The sequence below is a fragment of the Poromitra crassiceps genome (genome assembly GCF_964638095.1).
Source record: "Poromitra crassiceps genome assembly, chromosome: 19".
NCBI lineage: Eukaryota > Metazoa > Chordata > Actinopteri > Beryciformes > Melamphaidae > Poromitra > Poromitra crassiceps.
Window position 1 is genome coordinate 29,277,382 of NC_139646.1, and position 8,950 is coordinate 29,286,331.

Below are 8,950 nucleotides of genomic sequence, written 5' to 3' on the forward strand. Positions count from 1 at the left end.
TGCACGGTATTCTTGGATCCTTCCCAAACGCTAACCAACAACGGCTAAACCACACTCGTCCTCAAGCACAAGCCGCCATGGTATCAGAACGATAAATGCATTCGTCATGCAGAGTAGAGGTTCAACTTCAACTGATGTTAACTGACAACTAACACTAGTTGTGTCTACTTTCCAGGTTGCAAACATTACAAAAAAAGGAATGCAGGCGTCGTAATCGTACGATATTATAAAATATATGATTCAAATAGGTAATCGTAGGCTACTAGGTGGGTAAGGGAAATAGTACCACACACTATAAGCCCCAATAGGAATATTTCCGTCACGCTATAGGACGAATCAGCGTGACGTCACAACAACAGCAAATCCCCAGGAAGTGCAGAAGTCCGCAGCAGTTAACTAGTATGAGTTGTGCCAAACAAACGTTAATATCTCAAAAACTATAGCTACATGACATCGCTTATATTTTGACATTCTGAGTGACAGCAGAAGTAGCTCAAGAGTTTGATGTATAATATATATGTTGTGTTAAAGTTGTGTGAACTGTCGCAGTTTTTCAAATGTACACCGCACAGCCGGGGCTAGAGTGAGCACTCAAAGCTGGTTCCATAGAGTCCCATTGCAGTTTCCATCCGGTTTGTTTACCAAAATGCTGCTCGGCTGATCCCTCGTATAGTGGTGTTGTTGCTACAACGCTCCTGGCCAAGACTACTATCCGAGTCTGTCCTTCAACCATAGGAACCAGGTAAAAGATGACTAATAAACAGCTGATTCACTGAGATCTTAGGTCCGGGCCAGGCGTTGGTGCTGGGAATTCCTGCAGTCCGTGAAGGTGTCTTCAGCGTGTGGGTGCGTGAGGAGGCTCGCTCCCCTTCGTCATCCCGTTAGTTTCACACACAGGAGACAACAGCCAGCTGCCATGCATCCCTGTAGAAATATTGGAATTACTGGGGTGCCGTAGATCATACAAAATATAGGCTATAGCCTGCCCTATAGGCTACCATATAGCCTAAATAGAATAAAAAAAATCTATTAGCCTACTTACTTGGTGCCATATGGGAGGGATACAAAATGTAGGCTTAAAGGCTATTTAGCCTACCATATAGTAGAAGACAATTATTCTATTACAGTATAAGGTTAAGTCCCCATAGGAACAATATAGGAATATCACAATACTGTAGCTATATAAAATATTAGCAGGGCGCCTCATTCCATAAAGCCCACCACTGCATTATTATTTGTCGCATTTGGTTTGGTTGTGACGGCAACAGGCCTTACATTGGCCGTGTATGGTGGCACAGCGAATCATCTTACGATAAGCCATAACCTCCATAGAATAAAAGACAGGGACATGTTTCGATATAGTAGCCTAATTACGACCAGCCGTTATTTCAAAACGTTTTTTCTCAACTGTTCATTGCTGGTAATTATTTAACCAAGGCGATAAGCCCGAAAAAGCAGCCCTTTGCAATGTCGTCATTTATTCTAGACAATTAAATAATATGACCGGGAAGTGTGGCTGACAGCTGCGGGCAGGCAGCCCACAGAGTTGACCTCTCTCCAGTCCTCACCACGGCTTGTCCGGACATGTGGCTTTAATCCAAGTCTTCATGTTAAATGACAGCCTGCAGTGATGTCCAACACTTCACAAGGTGTCTGCAGCCTGCCTGCCTGCCTGTCTGTCTGTCGGGAGGATTATCCTGTCTGATTCCTGCTTCACCAGCGGCTTGTCGGCCCGACCCTCACAATAAAATAGACCGGAGTCAAGTCAGCCAGAATGACACAGAGCACTTCCGGACCGATTTTTCACAGTAAAAGTAACAATCACTGAGACTTTTATATTATGTCGGTAACTCTCTCCTAGCCTCCATAACATTATTATTAGCAGTGTTTAGAGTTAGTTGACCACCACTCAGAGTTATTCATACTATACAGTACAAAACCACAACATCGTCACTGCACTAGTGCCTCCTCTGGTCTGTCAGGGGCAGGGCACGTGTTTAGGGGGGAGGGGAACTGGGGGGAATAGCGTGATCCTCCCACGCGCTACGTCTTGCCGGTGAAACCCCTCGCTGTCAGGTACTGTGAGTAGGCCTACTTACCACCCTATCACATAGACTAACTGCATACACAGCATAGAGGGAGCTTTTATTTTGAAGGCAAATTTGCTTATAGTCTTTTATGTTCCTGTCTCACTCTCCCAACCTTGACGCGGACGCCCCAGTCCGCTGGCTGAGCGGCTCTGATTGGAGAAAATTAGAATTAAGGCAGAGTCGAGCTGGTCTGGAGCGGGTCTGGAGTCAGTTTCCTCTGTCTGACCGTCCCAGAAAACCATCTACGCCGCTCTCAGACCAGCAGCCAAGCCGGAAGTGGCACAATGTGGCAATGACACATCTAGTCACTAGATTGATCATGATAATGATAATACCATAGTAATAGCGTAGTAATAGGTTACCTGTGTGTCATTGAATTTTCACTTTAACAGTAAAGACACCTACACTGTATCTTGTGATTCATTTGAACTCCTTATTTTATTGCTGTTGTAAGAGAATAAACACAATAGAATTGGTGACAAGTCTAACATGCAGGAAATTGGACTGAAAAAAGAGAACATGGACTTTATTGACCTGGACCACCGTCTGCCCACTTTATGCCAGACAGCAGCCCGTCCTCACAAGGAAAACCACATCAGTTGATTTTCAAGGTGGTTAAAACATGAGCGCCGGGCCCCTGAGCGTACAAGTTTATCACCGCTTTTCTGCAAGTTTCATGCAAATCCGTTGATAGCTTTTTGAGATATCCTGCTGACAGACAGAAAGACAAACAAACAGACAGACAGACAGACAGACAGACAGACAAACAGACACACAGACAAACACAGACAGACAGATGATATGATTATAGACAGACAGACAGACAGACAGAGAAACAGAGACTCAGAATCTTTGATCTAAAGTAGGCTAAAGGAATGACATAAAAAAATGACGTGAGACAGAAAACAGTCTGTTCTGCGTCAGCCACGATTGGAGCCTTGCCAGCAGCAGCAGCTAGTAGGCTATAGGCTAGCCTACTCGACCAGCTGACGAGGGGTCGCAGGGGAGTCTCCAGCAAAATGAGTAAATTGTGTGATTTCACTAGGATTTCAATGACTAGAAAGAAGTTAGCCCAAAGGAGAGAATGAAAACCATCTGGACATCACTGATTTGTGTCTATATTTAGAGCAACTGTGATGTAGTATGAGCCGATGGCGCAGTTGCACGAGGACTTGCCCAACTGTGAATTGCCCAACTGTGATGTCACTCGGGCAGTTGTGATGTCATCAGTAATGTGATGTCACTCGAGCAACTGTGATTGAACGGCGGATGGCGCACAATTGCCCAACTGTGATGTCCCTTGGGCAGTCTGTGTGTGCTTTGGGCTTTTATTTTGAAGGTCTGTGTGTCTTTTGGGCTTTCATTTTGAAGGTTTGTAGTCCATTTTCACTTCTGAATGTAATATTTTCCATATAAAAAAATATCACACGTTTACAATAAATATCGCTAGCATTAAACAAAAAAAACAACATGTAGCTAGTGATGTCTCTTTTAGTTGAACCAGTCAACGATAATCAGGTTACGGGGGCGGGTTCATGGCTCCTCGAGAACCAATAAAATGTGCTCCCAGTTTGATTGGCACCCTACTCGTTCAATCAGCGGTAACTGTATTATTGCTAGCATTCTGCTGTTGGAGTGTGGAGTTTTGTAGTGCTGGGAGAGGAATATGTCGGCCTCTGGGACACTCTTTGCAGCCACTATGATGGATCTATGATCAGATTTCACACACGGCTGGGATTCTGTTCACCCTGGACTTCTGTGTAGTTTACATTAGATGCTAACATAAAGTTACAAACCAAGCTGTTTAACGCAGCTAACAGTTATTGAAGCTAGCCTGTTTAGTAGCAGAATAACGATAGAGGTAACGTTAGCTAACGGTGGCAGGCTTGCTAGCCAACCTTGTATCTGAGTGAAAACTAGGTAACGTTCAAACCAAAGCAAGACCCGTGCGACTGCTGCTAGCAACGCAAGTCAGCCTCATACGGATCATGGATATGACTGGATGCCTCTGCCATTTACCGTTATAATCCCAAACGGAAAACCTGCAACACCGTTTTTGGGATCGAAGCCTCATTGTGAACCCATTATACAGGTGAGATTAATGACGTTAGCCTGCTGCTAGTGCCAACCAATAAAATAACAATGTTAAGGTAACGCTAACCCGATGAAGAATGCTGCAAGTAGCTAGCGTTAATGTTAGATAGCGAGCGTGTTGACATAACATAACACCGCTTGACTAATAACGTTACCGTTAATCTAGCTAACAGGCAAACAATGAACAATCTTCATATTGATAGAATGCTTATGTGACTCTTATTAATATGTAACGTTAGCTATTTAGCAGCAACTTGCTAATGTAGCAGCAGTAACGTTAGCATGATCTTGCTGCTGATGTATCAGTAGTTGGCTAAACGTGATCCACAGCCCAGTTTCTAAAACCAAAGGGTGACTGTGTCATTATAACGTGTAGCTAAACGTTATAACCCGGAGCCTTTTTACTGCTCGCCCCACTCTGCGTCCCCACCCCGGCGTCAATGTTACGGACTAAACGCCACGCCAAACTCTATTGCAAAATAATACAGTTAATTGCTTCCTTGATTATCGGTAAACGTACATACAGGTAGAATATGACGTAAGTGGATTTACCCATCTTTAGGATCTTCTGATATATTCGGCATGTAGATCTAATTTACCAGCAGTTCATTTGATGTAAACTAAATTATTATTATTATTTTTATAATTGGTTCAGGCTGCTCGCTACCGCCCATTTTGTGTGCATTTCGGTGGAAAATGGTTGGGGAAATAGCAGGCGAACCAATTGCTATCCGGTGTATTGATACATGCCGACTTGGAGAGTAAGTCAATGTTCTTCCAGGGAACTTCCATACATTTGCGTATTAGAAGGGCCACACTAAGCTGACAGTTTGTTTAATGGAGTTTGGCGTGATATTCTCTCCCACCCAGGCAGAATCGTATCAGTGGAGCTGTCAAGCCGAGCTCTATAGGCTGTTTGACAGAATCGATTGGGGTTTGTGTGGCAACTGCCTTCTAACCCGACAAGGGAGTAAACACGCCCCCTGTCGGCATTTAATTGTGAAATGAGTCAGATTTCACATTCAAATTATTTTTCGTCAAAGGCACTCGAAAAGAGAGACTCCTGGTTGAGAAATGTTCACATCTAGGGAGAGCCATCTTCCAGATATAGGGGGGCCTTGACTACATTAACATTGAGAGAGATGCCTGGACTGCAGCAAAATAATGTTATACACACCCAAGCCAGTATCAATGACAAAGCTATAGGCTCATTTAGATCAGTGGTTCTCAACTGGTCCAGCCTCAGTCAGGACCCACATGTTTTCTGTCATTAAAGGAACACTGCCCATTTTCAACCAGCTTTGTATCATTAGAACATCAGTAGTATATCAGAAAACTGTAAACTGTTTTGAAGTCTGTCATTTAATTTGACAGTTATTGGGTGTTAAAGTGTGGACCAGTGACATCACTGGTCCACACTAACTCAAATTAATAACTGATTAACTCAAATCAACTCTCAATAACTGTCAAACTAGATAATGAGTTATTAATTTGAGTTAGTGTGGACCAGTGATGTCACTGGTCCACACTTTAACACTCAATAACTGTCAAATTAAATGACAGACTTCAAAACAGTTTACAGTTTTCTGATATACTACTGATGTTCTAATGATACAAAGCTGGTTGAAAATGGGCAGAGTGTTCCTTTAAGTCTGGACTTTATTTTAATTTTTTTATCCCACTCAAATTTATTGGGGGGGGGAGGGGTTGTGCAACTATAGGGCTAAAAACCCAATGAAGTAAAAAGGCAGACTTATCTGACCCACCAATTGAGAAAACATTTTAAAAATACCTTACAACCTAAAGTAAAACAAGGCTAAAAAACGTTTTCTTTGTTTTAAGAAATCAAAAGCACTAAGCACATAATGCATTTAGGTTGCCAATTAACTAAATCTAAAGATTTTATTTATATGTTTGATTAACCTGTCATGATGTCAACTTACGTTGGCTCAAATCTCTTCAGCAGTGTGTTATGTCAGCAGTATCAACTGTAAGAGCAGTTGATTCCTCGGCTGTAGGCAGTGCCAGCTGACTGGACCCCACCAGGGCCCAGATGGACTGGACATATCTAAAGTCAGCATAGACACCAAGATCAAGAGGACAGGAACAATGACAGTAATGTAACAGTGTTCGACTTGGCCCAGTGAGGTTTGCAAAATTGCTTCCCTGATTTGGAGTCATTTTAGATATTAGATCTATTGGGATTTGAACACATTTGTATCTAATCTAGGGAATAGGGATGAAACTAGGGCTGTCCCCGACTCAGAATTCTGTCAGTTGAATCGGATTTGGCCGTTCAATACGAATATTGATGGGACCCTATGGAGCCTGAGTTTGAGCATCTGACTCTAGCCGGCTGACCCTGTTTACATTTTAAAAACGGCGACAGTTCACACAACTTTAACACGACAGATGTTATATATTATACATCAAACTCTTGAGCTAATTCTGCTCTCACTCAGAATGTCAAAATATAAGCGATGTATACTTTTTGAGGCCGAATTTCAGGCCCTGCCAACGTGAAAGAAACGTGGAGATATCTTGGGTCGTGGCTTCAAAACGCTGGTCCTCCTGCGTCGCGCAGCGAGAGAGGTTCAAAGACGGCCGTTGTCACAGTCTCTTACCAAAGATAGCCTGGCCTAGGACCAATTCTGACACTGTCAGAAATGTAGGGTGACAGCTACGATGACAGTCGATGCTAAATGCTAGTAACCATAACGCTACCTCAAGCTCTCGGCAAAATTGGCATCCCCGTGTGTTGGCCTCTGTTCCCATAGCAACGACCGGGTCCACATTCTCCTCCTCTTCTTTGGATGTTTTTCCAGACACATAAATAGCACTATTGCAACTAAGGGCTCCATTCTTGCAAAGCTTCATTGTTGGCATCTCTCTCACACATTGAACATAGTGTGACATGTGACGTGTGTCCTAACCTGCAATCCAATGCTGTGTCATCATCGTACAGTCGGAAACAGGCAACAGGGATAAGCCCTCCCCTGCTCTACAGCTGCTCTCCCATTGGAGCGACTGTTTCAGTCGCAGCCGGATGTCCGCTCTCGGCTTACTACAAGCTCTGTCATTGGCTCCGACTATGTCAATCAGAGCGGCTTCCGCTCCCTCCTCCCTGTGTGTCGCTGTAAATAGTGCCCTGCCGCCTCAGTGAAAAAAAACAATGCTAACTAGCTAGCAAGCTAACGGCAGAAACCTACACGCTAGCTCGTTGCTACACGCTGAAAATGGCAAATTGGATTGTTGTTGGAATTTTGTTGTTGGATTTTCCAAGGGCACTGCCCGCTAAGCGCCGCCCATCGCAATTCCACTATGGAGACCTGCGCCACCAGACTTCCTCTCACGGAAGGGAGGGGAGGCTGGCCAGTGAGACTAACACACATCAAACCTGATGTCGTACCCAATCGTACGTTTATTAGAGCCATGTCTCACAGGTGTGGCCTGCAGGTGTGGCCTGCAGTAAACAGGTGTGGCCTGCAGGTGTGGCCTGCAGTAAACAGGTGTGGTCTGCAGTAAACTTATAGGATTGCTAAAATCTTACCGTCTGCATAGCGGTTTTAGGCTATTCAATATTGACCAGCATAGGTTTTATGTCAGTGTGAGACGTAACAGATCAGGAAGAAGGTTTTATGTCAGTGTGAGACGTAACAGATCAGGAAGAAGGCGGCAGGGTTTTTGGAACACGCTGATTGCATTGTTGTGACTGTCAGTTGTTGAAGCCACCCTCTCTGCCTCTCCCTCCTAGGTGCAGCACCTCAACCTCCTTCCAGCCAGGGACACCCTGTGGGACTTTGTATCTGACGGTGCTCTGCTCTCCACGGTTTCCTCCCATGTACGCAGAGCAGATCCACGTAGCAGCACCAACCCAAAGCTAACCACTTCCGTTTAGAAGACCCAAGATGAGGATACGCCAACTCGCCGTGGATAAGAGTCGGACAAATTGTCAGTTCTAACTTGTGCAGAAACAGAACTAAGACCTAAAAGCCACAAGTTGTCCGAGCAACTCCGTCTCCCACATAAAGGTCACAGAGTTTTTTTTTTTTAATCTGTTGTTCTACAGAGCCCGGTTCCCCCGGGGGAGTCTACTGGAGAGTGTTGCCCTGGCCTCGGTGCTCTCCGCTGGGGAAGGAAGCAGAGGAATGGCCCTGGAACTCCCCGGAGGACAGAGAGAGGGAAAAAGGAAAGCGCTCTCTAGTTGAGAGGCCAGCACTTATGTAACCGACGGACGTTGGAGTCATTCTCAAACACGACACACACACACACGACACACACACACACACACACACACACACACACACACACACACACACACACACACACACACGTGAGGTGAATGTCCCTCTGTCTTTCCACCGACTCTGCCATTTTGACACCTTTAGGATGACTTGAATCACTCTGGTGCTTTTCTTTTTTTTTTTTTTTGACGCACTTTGGTGTTGTAACCTGCAACCCTTTTCTACTTACATGGAGACTAATGGGCGTGGGACTGGATTTCCTCCCAGATGCGTCGGATATTTCCCCACTGTCACTTCCTGCTTTCTGTTCGCCTCTTCCAATCACGTCCCCGGCACGACGACGACGGGCAGGTGAGGTGGTGTGAAGCGGCCACCGGGGGGCGCTAGGCATGCCCCGACACAGGAAAAGCAGGCCGGCTTACAGACTGCAGTTTCTAATACGAGCCCTGGACTTAAAATAAAAAACTACAACTTTTCATAGGCTGCTAAAGCAGATATCTGGGTTTCTGAATCAAATACCTG